Source organism: Berghia stephanieae, chromosome 13 (assembly GCF_034508935.2).
Source record: "Berghia stephanieae isolate SIO BIC M18660-M18661 chromosome 13, UCSD_Bste_1.3, whole genome shotgun sequence".
NCBI classification, from domain to species: Eukaryota; Metazoa; Mollusca; class Gastropoda; order Nudibranchia; family Aeolidiidae; genus Berghia; species Berghia stephanieae.
Genome location: NC_088372.1, coordinates 25,033,496 through 25,049,832, shown reverse-complemented (window position 1 = coordinate 25,049,832; position 16,337 = coordinate 25,033,496). Strand labels below are relative to the sequence as shown.

General features: G+C 35.8%; 1 long non-coding RNA gene across 1 annotated transcript; it reads right to left on the bottom strand.

The window, feature by feature from the left end:
• Positions 1 to 1,388: 1,388 nt before the first annotated feature.
• LOC144958596 (uncharacterized) lies at positions 1,389 to 16,040 on the bottom strand. The gene is made up of 2 exons (XR_013642474.1): positions 15,998 to 16,040; positions 1,389 to 4,874 (listed from the first exon to the last, which is right to left on the bottom strand). It is a non-coding gene; the product is annotated as an uncharacterized LOC144958596 (long non-coding RNA).
• Positions 16,041 to 16,337: the final 297 nt, after the last annotated feature.

The window sequence follows — 16,337 nt, the reverse complement described above, 5'->3', positions numbered from 1 at the left end:
CGACATTGGGATTTCTTTAAAATCGTTGTTTTTTTTAAATTGCGATGAACATGAGACATGGATCACATTATTATGTTTTATTGAGAAGCATTAGTTTCCTAAATGTAGAGGGCTAACATTTCTGAATTTCTGATAATCTTTACTTGAAATTTATATTTCGACATATAGTTCATTCCGACTTATTCTGAGTAAGGCTCTAGGTGGTAAATTACAAACAAGCTTTCAAAACACTCTTTAATATAGACGAGTCATCGTTATTTGAGCAAGGCATGTTGACATAACAAAAGCATCACTGTTTTTAATCTTTAAAAAATTAAAATTAAGAACAAGTACTTGGTGTACTTATTTATAATCTGGACAACAAAACAAAGTGTATAGATTCAACATTTAAACTTTTGACGCCCTGTATGCTAGTCAATGTTGATTTGCCGTCTCAACTCTGTTATTTTTTGGAGTTTTTGGATTTATCAACAAGTTGTTCAATCTGCGTATTTTCTTTTTGCGTATATACTTGGTGTACCTACATATTTGCAGGTCTAATAACCGAACGCAATTATGGGCTTGATTTAACATTGTCTCATTAGGCAATGATTTTTGTTAGTTTGAGAGTATTTCTATTACAACGATGAGCCACTGGCCTTATCAATTTGTGTTATCAGACCTGCAAATGAGTACATGTCGCGTGTAAAACTAATGAAAATCAATTAATTCCAATTTAAGCCAAGATTTTTTGTGGTGCAAAATTTGTGCCAGTGCAATGAGAAAAGGAAGAATATTGATAGAGATACCATCGGAAAGTGGCAGTTAGGGTTTCTGGGACATGTCTGGAGAAGAGACGGAATAGAAAAGTTGGTAACGCCGGGGCCCAATTTCATGTAGGCGGACTAGATTTAGTAATTTACTATTCCAGTAAATGACTTGCTAGTCTTACGCCTAAGCGGAGCAAGTGACTAAAAAATCGGATTTCATGAACGTTTTCTAGTCTCTGACTAGCTAGTCTCTTGCCTAGAAGTGGGCGTTGTGAGGATGGTGACTAATTCAGCTATTTTGTGCTGCTAACATCACGCTCTCTGGTACACGATGGCAGGTAAGATACCAACCTTCATACTTTGAACGCAAAGGATTTCTAAAGAGGAAATTAGCAACAAATCCGGTATAGATAATATTTCGTTCCGTTTCATATTTAAACTTACTTTTGCCATGATGAATCAAGTCACGTGATATTGACTGCCGACTGATCAGACTACAAATCCATGGTCGAGTGGCAATTTTATATTTGGCCAATGAAAGTTTAATTGAATCTCAAACAATTGAATAAAAACAAAACAAAACAAAACAAAACAAACACACACACACTCACACACAAACCAAACAAACAAAAGAGAAAGTGTGTTCTGATTAATTACATTATTTCGGTCAATTACAATGCCAGCAGAATAACTTTTGTTTTCATTATACTTTCTAATAGTCTTTATTTTGGTTGTTTGTTGACGTGAGCCCTTTCACTTGAAGTCTCCATTCATTCGCAACTCGCTAGCCGATTAGTTTTTTACTCACAAAATGTGTACTTTCGACGATCTGTCAATAGCAACAGGACACGTTTTGCCTCTGTCATTCATAACCGATGTATTTTCCTTCCGAATCGAAGAGCACACTTTTATTTTTTAAAATCTACTATCTTGCCGACTTTATGAAGTATCATAGGAACTAGTCTCAGACTAAGCTTGAAGTCGGCCTCAGCAAATGACTAAACTTGGCCAAACTTAGTCAAAAGGTGCCGTTATTTTAGTCTGCGACTTGCTTAGCTCACATGAAATCAAATTTTTAAAGTCCTTGACAATAGTCAGTGACTAAGCTTTAGCCCGCGTTCATGTTTTTTATTTCACGAAAAGGGGCCCTTGTATGGTCGATGGAAAGAGAGCTAGAGTAAGACAGAGAATGACATATTTAAATAGACTAAAAATGGCCAAAAGTGGTTTTAAAAGCAACACAGACTTCATGATCACCGTGATACGTGGAGACAGCTCAAAGGCACGTGCTCAAGAGTACAAACCATAATGGATGATGGTGATAATGGCCTGGCAACTTCTCCGCCAGTTTCGAGGAGTCGATGTCCCCGCCACCTCGAGGGATTGAATTCGTCCAAACCGACTTCAATCTCGTATATGCAGTTCTGTCCAAAGTCAGGGAATCTACGTACAATCGTTGCCGGGACATATTTCGGCTAAAAACAGGGGCACGTCCATTATGCGATTGAGACGGCTATCCCTATTCCCTCTCTCTCTTTGATCTTATTAAGCCAGTTGTTTGTAATTTTCTCCCGTCGGACATCGGGGGGCTGCTATTATCGGGCCTCATTCGCTGGGCGTTGTCGACACTAGATGCACGACTTGCAAAGTGTCACTTCTACCTTCTCAACGTTCTTGCTTCTACCCTACACTGGAGCACAATACTCCGCGGCGGAAAAGCATAGTGCCGAGGCGGTTGTCCTCAGGAACGCTTGATTAGCGAGCACCCCAAGTTGATCCTGCCAGCTTCCTCTGAATGTTGCGTTTCTCTATCTTCCAGGCAACTTTTTAGAGAAGCACCCAATCGGTAAGGCTGCGGTCCAGCGTTACCCCTAGGTATTTTGGATGCGGCTCATATAGAAGAACCAGCTGGTCCCCGAGGAGGACGTTCAGTTTAGGGGTGTGCCAGCTAGTGTGCATTTCACCTATGTAGTGGCCACAAGTTTCGAAGTGTTCATCTTTAGATACCACTTGTCGAAGTAGGCTTTGAGTCTTCTTCGACAAGTGGTATCTGGAGATCAACTCGTGGCCAAACGGAGGTGCCGTAATATTCAAGTTCTTAATACTATTAATACCCTAACAACGAAAAAAAAATTATCTCTTGTATTCTGGCAATTCTCTACTCACTTCATTTCTAATAACGATCAACATAAGTGCATGTATTTCCTATTTAAACAAATGCCTTTGTCACATAGTGAAAAAGAGTCGAAATTGACTCAAATTATTTGGGGTTTTCTTCTTGGTACGATATGCAATTATTTGTAAAAGAGGGTAACAAAGTTGGTTTATGATTGCCTCAAAATTCATCACAAATAGAAAAGAATTGTTTTACGAATTACGAAATTTTATTAATTAAGAATTCTTTTTGCCCAGTATGTACACGGCTGTAATTGGATTCAAAGTCTGCTGTCACGTCGCCCAGCAACGGTGATCAGCGTGGTTCGAAACATAGAAAATTGGTATGTTTTATTCTTCATTCTAGCTAGAACTTTTCATATGTTATGTGATCAGAATGTATAAAAGTCAAAACGTGATCATATTTATAGTGTTTTTCTCATCTGGATTCACTTTTATGCTCGTTGGAGAAATATTTCATAAGGGCGTCCGCCATTGTTCCGATAGTTTAGAGTCAGTTACTAAGTTACTATGCGTCATTACGAGGGAAGTGACTGTTGAAGCCAATTGGAGGCAAATGAAAATACAGTCATCTATTTCGTCTGATTCTAAGATGTGTGTAAAAAGTAAACTTTTGAAGGAAAATGATCTACAATATTTAGAGTGGTTTAAAGTTTTCGCACGGAATCACATCTGAAATGAAAGCCAAATTAAAATTTCTTAAAATTGACTTTGGGATGAAACGTGAAACAAGAAGCAAAAGCTGACATATTAGACAGTCCATTACAGTTCTTTACTTATTTAGTTACATATTACATAATAATATTATTCGACTCTTTTCAAAGGATTTTTTTAATTGCACTGTTTATCTTTATTGAGAAAACAAAACAATTTCTTAAACTCATTTCTGTACTGTGAACTCATTGTAAAATAAATGATAATGTTTATGCTGGAATTGATAGACTCAAATAACGAAGTGACATAATCAACAATCCATCCACTGAATGGAAGATGAATGGTTACCGCAGTTTGGAAAATCATTGTTATAATATCAACTGAATAGCAAGAAGCAAACAATGACGATATAACGACAACCATACGAAGAAGGGTAGCATCTTTTGTGTTTGTTTTATTGTTTTTAGTAACAACACTGGAGTTGAAATTGGCGCCGATTTCTTCATTTCCATTAGTTTTCTTTTCCTTTGTTTTCGTGGATGTGTAATGTGTGCCTTCTTTTAACTGAACACCCGTTGACTGTCTAAACTTTCTAGACATTTTAACCTTTACCAGAATTATCACGTTGAATATTACAATTATGCCTATTGACATAAACTTGGTTGCTGTCTTCAAATATCGAATATTTGCTTTGTAGTTTGGCGGGGCAATGTTGTCGTGATAAACATAATCTAAATTAGTTGTGTTTGTCTCAGAATTAGTCGAAAATCGTAGGGAAAACCTGGCCCTTTCCTCATAATTAATGGCGAGCCCTAAAACTTGTATGACGATGTAAAATATTATAGATCGAGTTGAAGTAAACATTGTTTTAGCAGTGAAAGGAAAACAGATGCTGATAACTCTTTCAAACGTCATATACACTGTTAGCCAAATTGTTATATGTATGAAATGAAAAACATGAAGGAAAACCACTAACCTTATTAGATAACCATTGGTTATGTTAGAGTCGCCTAACGCGTCACCTGATATTGAAACAAGGAGTGCCACACAAATACAAAAGTCATTTATTGCAATAAGTGTAAAATTGGTGATTGCACTCCTCGATAATATTCCTTGACGGTAGAATGTCATAATGTTCATGACATTCGAAACTACACCAAAGGCACATATTAACCCAACGGGCAGAAAATAGAGATATATCTTTATTTTAAAGAATATAGCGAATGTCACAATTAGCCATCCACTTCCTGTAGATTCCTCTTTCGAATTTATTGAAGTATTCATTGGTCTTTATATCTGGAAAAAATAAAACATAATAATAATAATAGTAATAATAATAATAATAATAATAATAATAATAATATAATAAAATAATAATAATAATAATGATAATGATAATAATAATAATAATAATAATAATAATAATAATAATGATAATAATAATAATAATAATATTAATAATAATAATAATAGTAATAGTAATAATAATAATAATAATAATAATAATAATAATAATAATAATAATAATAATAATAATAATAATAATAATAATAATACACAGAGATGGATTCCTCTTGCTTACAGTACTTTTGAACTTACTTCTTTTGGATACCTAGAGGTAGTAGTGCAGAGCCGTTACATTTCAACGGCGCTGAAATCGGTTGTTCTGTAATTCCAAATCAAACACAATCAAATCCTAAAACTTGTTTCAACATTTCATTATGGTGACATAGTATTCTAATATCACAAGCATATTGATCTGGAATTTGGTCGATTTCATTTTGTGTTTAATAAACTCTGAAATATTGTAATTCTTAAGAGTGATGAGCAGAAAACGGTAAGGGCTGCCTGAAGCCGGTGATCGTAAAATACTAACGAAAGAGTGAAAATGGAAAGGCTTCGTATGGGAAGCCTTTCCATTTTCACTCTTTCGTTAGTAAGAGTGATGAGCATACGGTCATCACACTATGGCACTGGAATTCAATGTAAAATTTCAAGATTATGAAAGAAAAAAAAACAAAAACAAACAGCATTGCTGTCAAGCAAATGAAGCGAAATGCCGATCAGCGAACTTCGATGCAACGCTATAGAAGTAGCTTGTCATCATATTATGTTGATGTTGACACCTAAATGTATCAATAATGTTTTAAAATGCAACACTTGGTTGTCTCACAATTTGGGTGTTGAATGCAATGATGAACGAATCCAAACCCCATAACCTGTCGATAAAGGCACTTTGCATTCATTAGCACCTCGACAAAGATATGATTAGATGTTGGCAGTGACGATACATGTACAAGTGCTTGTACAAAATAGAACTCCATTAGCTTACTTCCATTGCAAGAAATAAACAGTTGGTTCAAGTGGCCTGTTGGAGAATTGATTTTCATAAATTAAGCCACAGTAATTGCTATCTCTAATTCATTCACCTTGAATTTCTGATAATGATGTTAGAAGAAGTTTTTTGGGGACTTGCGGTACTTTTAAGTCATTTGAGTACAGTCAAACAGGAGGCACCCCTCTCTCCCCCCCCCCCCACACACACTTTAGGGGAATGTCACCCATCCAACATAACGGCGTTTTAAAATTACAAAAGCAAACTTTTCATGTAGAATAAATAAATAAAATAAGAAACTTATTCAGGGGCTACTCAATGTCATTTTGCCCCGCTTCGTCTCTGTTAAAGGAAAAGAATAATTATTTTCCCGATTATTTCCCTTTAAGAAAGACAGAGAGGACAATGTTCTCATACAGATCTTAAATTAAAAAGGGTTGTAATTTTCTTTCACATGGACGGATTTTGGTGGAATTTTAATGGGAGACTCAGATCATGGTCTTTTTCATCAGAATGAAAATTATGAGCTTGGTGCCAATTTCCTTTGGGTCAAACCCTAAATCTGCTGGACTATAAGGCCAGACACTCTTTTTTTATCCATGGAACAGTAGCTCTGCATTGTTAGTGAGTCTGTCCTGCCACCTGATGCCGAGAATTTGTCGTAGACAGCGAATGTGGAACTTTTCCAGACGGTTCTCCTGTCTGGCATATGTTGTCCAGGATTCACTGCCATACAGCAGTAGGCGACTGAGTACACATGCCTGGTAGACTTTGAGTTTGGTGTTCAAAGTGAGTTGGTTGTTGGTCCACACTCTCTTGCTCAGTTGTGCCATGACAGTGGCATCTTTGGCGATGAGCTTGTCTAATTCTGCATCAAGTGAGAGGTTGTGATGGTTGTGCCCTGGTATGTGAAGTGATTAGTGACTTTTAGCTCCTCGTTATCAATGCGAATTGCTGGTATAGAGGGGGCATCCTGACACATTACATTTGTTTTCTTGATGCTGATCGTCAGCCCGAATTCCCTGCATTCGTGGGAAAACCTGTTCATCAGCCGCTGGAGGCTTCCTCGGTATGCGCGCATAGAGCTGCATCATCTGCAAATAGCATTTCTTTATGAGGACTGTGCGGACCTTGGTCTTTGCTCTCAGCCGTGGACGATTGAACAGCTTCCCATCACTTTTGGTGTGTAAGTGGACTCCTTCTGGGGACTGTTTGAATGGAAACTTCGGCAGTAAGGAGAAAAATATACCGAACAAAGTCGGTGCAAGGACACAGCCTTGTTTAACGCCGATGTGCATTGGGAAGAGTCAGAGGCTCCGCCGTCGTAGCTGATGGTGCATTTCATGTCGTCGTGGAAGGAGGCAATGATGCTAAGCTGCTGTGGAGGACAGCCAATCTTCTTTAGCAGCTGGAAAAGGCCCTTCCTGCTAACAAGGTCAAATGCGTTTGTCAGGTCAATAAATTCAATGTAGATGGGCATCTGTTGTTCTCTGCATTTCTCCTGAAGCTGACGTACTGAGAAGATCATGTCCACTGTCAACCTCTTGGCCCTGAAGCCACACTGCGATTCTGGGTAGATACGTTCGGCGTGGACTTGCAGTCGAGCGAGGACAACGCGCGCAAATACTTTACCCACAATGCTCAGTAGAGAGATTCCCCTATAGTTATTGCAGTCACTACGGTCTCCCATGTGTTTGTAGAGAGTGATGATCTTGGCGTCGCGCATATCCTGGGGTACCTTGCCTTCTCTCCAGCAAAGACACAGGAGTTTATGTAGTGGTTCCAACAGGGCTGGCTTTCCACATTTGATGATTTCGGCTGGAATGCTGTCTTCACCGGGTGCTCTGCCACAGGCCAGAGCATCGATTGCTTTGCTGAGCTTCTCCATAATTGGTTCTGCGTCTAGCTCTTCGGGTACCGGCAGTTCTTCAATTACGTCTAACGCTTTTTGGGTGACAGAATTTTTCTCTGGCGAAGAGTTCCAAGCAGTGCTCTACCCTTCTTCCCATCTGGTTGTCCTTGTCTGTGATGGCTTCCCCTGTCTTTGATTTAATAGGCGCAGTATTCTCTGTAGATTTGCCTGTCGCCTGTTTGAGGCCCTCATACATGGCCCTATGTTGCCACTGTCCGACGCTTGCTGGATGTTGTCCGACAACCGAAGCCAGTAGTCGTTGGCGCAACGTCGTGCTGTTTGCTGTGCGTTGCTGCGTGCAGCTCGCAACGCCTGCAGGTTCCTCTGACTTGGTCCACGTTTATAGCTGACAAGTGCGCTGCGCTTGGCATCAATGACTGGCTCCATCTCAGTAGGTACCACAAGAGACAATTTAAAAATATTTCCTACTATATTCATAAAGCATTCTGATAGTCATGGAAAACACTTTTTAAAATAAATAAGAAATTGAGAGCAAATTCATTTTTCAAGAACTTGCCAATTGATGTAAGAACACGTTCCAACTTTGACGTAATGTAACTAACCACTAAAAAGATTCATCATACTTGTGCTACGCAATTTTAAAGCAGAGTGACTAGGTAAATAAAATACAACAGGATTTAAACCAGACACAATTTTTTTCCTAAATCTATAGTCTGTTGAAAATTCCCCCAAACACTCGCGAAAGTAAATGTTTTGGCCTCCAGCATGACGAAATAGCATATTCCATATACTATATTAACATAATGATCATACAAAATGACATGTAATTCACGTCTACGGGTAGAGAGTGCTCCAGGTAAGAAATCCATTTTTTTTCAGACATTTTTTTCAAATGGTCTTTGAAAAATAAAGAAGTAAACATCAGGAAACACGCAATTTTGCATGTTGGCAGAAAAATAGCTATAATCACGAGCAAAATGTATAAAAGATTAAATATCTCTCAAAATAATGAGGATAAGATAGAAGAAAAGTTTCACACGCTGCAGGAAACCGGACCTGCTGAATTAAAAAATCATCTTAACTTTTTGGCAAAGTCAATATTTCCTTCTCAAAATTCAACATGAAATCATGAATGATAGGCATACTGTTTGAAACAGCAGCATAAAATAATAAATCAACCTCTTAAGAAACCCCTATAATCTCAAGACGTCGTGTCTTTATTTCCGCAACGTCTGTTTTACTTTCATTCTACCTTAACGACGTGTCTGATAATTATATTGTTTTGCCTTGGCCCTCTCTGGGATCCTTAACCGAAAAGATGCAGTAAAATGTATTATTCCTATAATGGGGGATGATTTTTCCACTGTAAATCGTCTCTTTGTATGTTATTCGGAGGGTATCGATATATACGTTGGCAGTAGAGTGCTTTCCTCTTATACGGAATCATGCGCTTGTGCCCAGCGGGTGTGTCTTTAGCGCCATCAACCCCCTACCATCCCAAAGTCTTTTAGCGCCTTAAGGTCTGTGACGCTGGCAGTATCCTGATTTCTGTGTTACTGAATGAACTGCTATCCTTTAGATAGGACGCTAGTCTGAAATAAAGTACTTTCCACCACACACACCCTAAAGACCTAGCCACCCGATTATTTATGATTAACGTCCCTTTGCTTGAGAGGCGAATATTGTTCGAACTGAGGTTTCGCAAATCTCACCAAAACCAAAACTGACAAACAGATCTCTTTATTTGCTTCTTTTCTAGTCTTAAATTTACAGCTCTTCCCGATTTAAAACAAAAACATACAAAAAAATAAAACAAACAAAAACAAATAAATACACGTCATCCTAGTATCCATTTTGATGCAGTTTTAATGGCGTAAATCATTATTATTTAACTTCTACAGATATACTGCTTCATTATCCACTAGCAACTCTTATTGTTCCTTTACATAGTTTATCATATCACTATCATGAAAGCATGAGAAAGAAAAAAAAAGACAACGAAGTGGCACTTTGAATTCTTATTTCTCCAATCTTATAACCATTACAAGTACCGCTATTCCCAAATAAAATAAACAATAGCAATGCTTTTTCAATTTTCACACATTGGGACGAATCATTGTGTTTCTTTTTTCTATTTATAAACTGCAAGTAGTGGGTATTCCTATGTAATTGTTTTAAAAACGACATTGCATTGTCCCCGTCGTTTTTCGCGGCCGCGATTTTAGCTGTTACCCGCAACTTTCCGCGATTTTCCTGAATATTTATTTTTTTGGTGGACTTTTCCCTTAACTAACTGGATACTGAGTTATTGAGCTTTTTTTTTGACCGCACAACTTTTGGAGACTGGGCTTCGAGTTCGATAACTCAAGGATGTACTCTCCTATCTTCGAGATTTGTTTTTGACGATCAAAATCAAAACAAAGCATTCTACTTTCGTTAACGTTTCGTTTTCGGCGGTAGCTGTGACTGTGACAGCACGGGAAACACCTTTGCAGTAGCCTACATTTATAATTTATATTGATCTATTTGTTTATACACGACCACACCACTTGATAAATGGGGCGTTTTCTTATTGGAAAAAATAAGACTGCCCGCAACGTTACTGCCCAGCAAAGGCATTCGGAATTCCACACGTGGACCCACGTCAGTGGTGCAAAGTTGTTGTGCACTTCTGTGCAATTTGGTTTTAGACCACACATATCTGGCGCTGGCTTCCGGCGACAACAGACGTGTTGTGAATGTTTACGTATTTTCTACACATACTTTTATTTATTTATCATTCAATCGCCGGACTTTAAGCCTAATTTTTATTCAAAATGGATGTGAAGTATATTTTGTTACTGATTTTTATATTTATTAATATATTTATAAGCATAAATGGTGTTTTAGCCTGTGATTTTGCTGCCAAAAGCCTATCGAAAATATATACTCCAGAGACTCTCCGACCCCTCCAACCCGTGTCACCCCCGCCACCCACTATTGACACATCGTATATTAAAGTAAGAAAGATGGGGAGAAAAGGAGGAATAAAAACAAAATTGAACAGACGGCCTTTTCGTCCATTTCTACCCTGTGTAGTGACAGGTAATGTAATATCACTGAAGAATAAAATTGATGAACTGTTTCCACTATGTCGTTACAATAGTGACTATTGTCAAGCCTCCATAATAGCGTTAACAGAGACTTGGCTCTCTCCTCACATACCATCATCATGTTTTGATATTGAACAATATGCACTGTTTCGAGGAGATCGGACTAATGTAAATAAACGAACTGGGGGTGGGGTGTGCACACATATTAACAACAAATGGTGCCACCCCAATAACTGTCAGATAAAGCAAATGTATTGTGACTATTATATTGAATTTATTAATGTTTCGTCACGACCATATTATCTGCCCCGGGAATATACTCATGTCATCATCATCAACGTCTACATTCCACCATCATCAGACAACACCACAGCGAAAAATATTTTGAGGAAAGAAATACAGGACATTCAAATTAAGTCACCCGATGCCGTATTGATGGTCACTGGCGATTTTAACCAATGCAACGATTTCACTCTCCCGCGACTTCATCAATACGTAGACTGCGAGACAAGGGACACAAAAACATTAGATTTATTCCTGTGTAATGTTAAAAATAGTTATAAATGTTTACCCCGTGCCCCATTAGGTTTATCTGACCACTGCATGCTCTTGCTACCCCCCACCTACCGCCCCGTTTTTAAACGTGTAAAACCAGTAAAGAAAAGTGTTTGTTTTGAATGCACTGACTGGAATGTTTTTATCGAATCATGTGATAGTGTGGATGAGCTGAATGACTGTGTGAGTGAGTGTTTAAAATTTTGTGAACAGCTAGTGTGTTTTGAAAAAGAAATAAAATATTATCCTAACTACAAGCCTTGGATAACAAAAGATCTAAAACTTTTATTGAATCAAAAGAAAACTCTCTTTACTAGTGGAAACAAAAAAGATCTGAAAACAAAACAAAAAGAGATAAAGAGAGTAATATCTAGTTGTAGAGACAAGTACAAAAATAAAATTGAAAAATGCTTTTCTTCTGGGGATATAAGGGACACGTGGCGGGGGCTTAAAACTGCTGTTAACTATAATCCAAAGCCCACGCTTATATCAGGAGATATCGAAATTGAAACTCTAAATAAATTTTATTCACGTTTCGATACAGCAAACAAATTTGATATTGAAAATGAAAAACATAAATTAGACAGGGCTTTGGAAGATGAAATGACTATTGAGGTCAGTGAAGAAGAAACGAGATTCGTATTTTCGAAACTAAACGAGAGGAAGGCTGCTGGGCCGTATGGATTGAAAGGAAAATTATTAAAAGAATGTGCCCATCAGCTTTCCCCCATTTATACACATATTTTTAACTGGTCCCTCCAATGCGTTTCGATCCCTGAAATTTGGAAAACTTCAAAAATTATTTTTGTTCCAAAAAAAGAAAAACTTGAATCTATGAACGATCTCAGACCTGTTGCACTGACTTCAATAGTCATGAAATCTTTAGAAAAACTTGTTCTTGTTAAAATTAGGAACCAGTTTATGCCATTGAGTGATAGTCATCAATTTGCTTACAAACCAGGACATGGCGTAGAGGATGCCATTTTGCTGTTTACAAAAACATTTACAGGCATCTAGATCACGCTAAGAGCTATTGCAGATTGCTTTTTTCAGATTTTTCTTCAGCGTTCAATACCATGCAACCTCAGTTGGTTGTTCAAAAATTGACTAGTCTGAATCTAAACAAGTATATAATTGCTCGAATTTCTTACGGAGAGAGCACAATTTGTTCAATTCGGACAAAACATATCTTCCTGTATAACTACAAATACTGGTGCTCCTCAAGGTTGTGTATTGTCCCCTGTATTATCCACAATATACACGAATGACTGTAGAAGTCAAAACCTGAGTGTACCTTTAATAAAGTTTGCAGATGACACCGCTCTTCAAGGCCTCATAACAAATGGCAACGAAGTGGCTTATAGGCAAGACATTGATAGATTTGTGTCTTGGTATGATGCCCACCACCTAGAGCTTAACATAAGCAAGACAAAGGAGCTAGTGATTGACTGTAGGAGAGTGAAGGAACCGATAGAACCGTTAAAATTAAAGGACCAATTCGTCCAGCGAGTTCCTCACTACAAATACCTTGGTGTAACGATTGATGACAGGCTCAAGTGGGATGAACACTTGAAAATAATTGGGCATAAGATGTGCAGACGTACATATTTTTTATCAAAACTCTCTCAGTTTAGAATAGATAAAACCCTCTGCACATTATTTTATAGAGCAGTAATCGAAAGTGTTTTGTCATTTTGTATAACAGCTTGGGGAGGCAATTGCTTAGCAGTGGAAAGGAACAAAATAAATTCAAATATTAAAAAATCCATTAAAAGCTATATAAATGATGTCGACGATGTAGATCTTTTATACGAGAAATTTTGTATAAATAGAATATCTGAAATATTAAATGACCAGTATCATCCACTAAGACCATCAGTTATTATGTCAGAAAGAAGTGGTCGCCCTTTCTCTATTTCAACGAAAACAGAGAGACACCGAAAATCTTTTCTGCCGTCCAGTATTAGGCTTTATAACAACAAGCAATAATCATTTTATATGATTATTTCGCATTTTTACTTTAAAAAAATGTAAATATTAATTTATTTATTAATTTATTTGTTTTGCAATATTTTCAATTTTCAATTTATAGTGACAGTTTTAACTATTTTACAGTGTTGAAATTATTCATATTATAAAGCGCAGCTCTGGTTATGGAGATGCTCCTTTTTTATATATACATCCTATTTCCATTGTATTTTTATCTTATTGTGTAAATTATAACACGTCTGTGCAAAAAAATTCCTTTTTGGGATGCAATAAATATTATTATTTATTATTATTATTTATTATTATTTAATTATTATATATTATTATATATTATTATTATTATTATTATTATTATTATTATTATTATTATTATTATTATTATTATTATTATTATTATTATTATATTATTATTATTATTATTATATTATTATTTATTATTATTATTATTATTATTATTATTATTATTATTATTATTATTATTATTATTATTATTATTATTATTATTATTATTATTATTATTATTTATTATTATTATTATTATTATTATTATTATTATATCATTATCATTATTATTATTATTATCATTTTATTATATATCATCATTATTATTATTATTTTATTATTATTATTATTATTATTATTATTATTATTATTATTATTATTATTATTATTATTATTATTATTATTATTATTATTATTTATTATTATTATTATTATTATTATTATTATTATTATTATTATTATTAATATTATTAAGAAAGTCCTCGATTGAAAAGCTTTTTGATTAGGTTTGGTCAAAGTTTTGTTTTATAACATGTAGATTCTTTTTATAACTTTATTTTTTACTTTTATGCACTACAGTACTTTAAGCCTTTATCGGATTCCGGCACGATCGGATACTAGCACACTTTTTGGTGATGACTGACCGTGCCAGTATAACGCGAGTACTGTATTATAATCATTATCATTATTATTATTACTGCTGCTGAGGTAATAAACAGATGTGGTTTAGATTGAAACTTGGGCCTTTGTTTGTGCGTTTGCGAATCGCAACCCCCCCCTTTTGTCAGATAATGTTCCGCAAAATTTGGCAACTTTTGGCAATTTTTATGGCAACTTTTGCCCATTTTTATGGCAACTTTTGCCCATTTTTATGGCAACTTTTTGCAACTTTTGGGGTTTTAAATGGCAACCTTCCGCAGGGACAGATTACACCTTCGACCGTAAAAATCTACTATAGTTCTAACGAGGTCAAACAATCATTTTGTCATAACAACAACATGGCCGCCATGAGTGGAGAGTGTGTGTATAAATTCGTCCATTGTTTTTTGTTTAGCAATAAATAAACATCGAGAGACAAACCAGATTTGAAAAAAATTACATGTATAAATTGATAAAAACCAAACGTCGTTCAATGAAAACCAAGGCTAGAAAGTCATCCGAAAAAGATTACACGTTAATAAAAACCGGAAAAATGAGGGGTTTGTTTAGGCTGTTCCATCGTTAAAACATACCCACTTACCGACCCGAGTTATCAATTGAAATAGCAACATTTATCTTATTCATTTTGTTTACAACTATCTAAAACATAAACTATGAAGCTACTTTAATAAAATATTCATGTTGTTTTCGTGAACTCTTTTCTTTTTGTCAATAATTTGAGATCTCATTCTCACGGCATTTTAAGTGCTGCTACAAACTACAATGAGGTGTAAAAAATCCGATAACACCCACAGCTGAAAACAAGGATTTGGTGGGCTTTTAAAAAAATGCAATGACTCGGTCATTAAACAACCTTCATTAAAACAAATTGGTAGAAATAGAGATAAGATGTTTGTCTTTTAGACAAACTCGGATCAAATTTTATATCAGTAATATGTCGGGTTTTTCCGCTGCTGTAAAGTTTTAAAACGGCATTTTCCTCCCTTAAATTCCCATTTTTTATTGTTGATCTGGTATAGGAATAAAGCTGAAACTTTCCTCTTTCCGATGATACAAACTTTATTCCTGTACGCTTTTTAATGGCCGAAGTATCAACGGTTGGATGACCCAATTTAAAAACAATCCCTTTTTCAACGCGTGAAGCAAAATATATGTTTTTTTACTGCCACAAAAATGACGTCTATTGTGGTACCTAATCTCAGTAATACTGACTTCAAACCTAGGTGAACAGACAGTATGTAAGAGCTCCATGCTTCAAACCAATCATTGTTCTTGCGCTTTTTTTGCCAGACGTCAGAATTACAGTGCTGTAAATGGCATTTCTAAGAGAGTTCCAGCTGTCCTCTGCGTTTCGTTCTGCTTTTCTATGAGCTGTGTTGAGAGTCGATTACAACTACAACCCTCACATATTGAGATAAAGTAAATTGTATCCTGTGGTAACTTTGTAAAAGGCTTTTATGATATTTTACAACCAGGCTTAATACAGGGTTACAGGCTTTGCCTTTTGTAATTATATGTAAATGTATATATATATATATATATATATATATATATATATATATATATATATATATATATATATATATATATATATATATATATATACATATATGCATGCTTAAGTCTCAAATACCTATTCTTCACTAATCAGCGTTAAAGGTTGAATTCTGATAGAGAAATTAAGGAGCAGGCACCGGTGCAAGCTAAAGATCTTTATCCAGTCGAGGTCGATCAATATTTTTGGGATAGTTTTTTTTTCTTGTATTTTTCTTTCTTGCTTTGTCTGGTACCTTTCACACACTCTTGTTCAGATTTTCAGATCGAAACAAGCCTGACAAACAATTACTACATCGCAATTATCTGAAATTATATCTAGACTCTTTCTTTGTATTCCAGATCATAATTACTAACACCACCTGAGACAGATCGATGTGAGCCAAGCATAAAAATTGAAGATTTATTTTCTTTTGAAA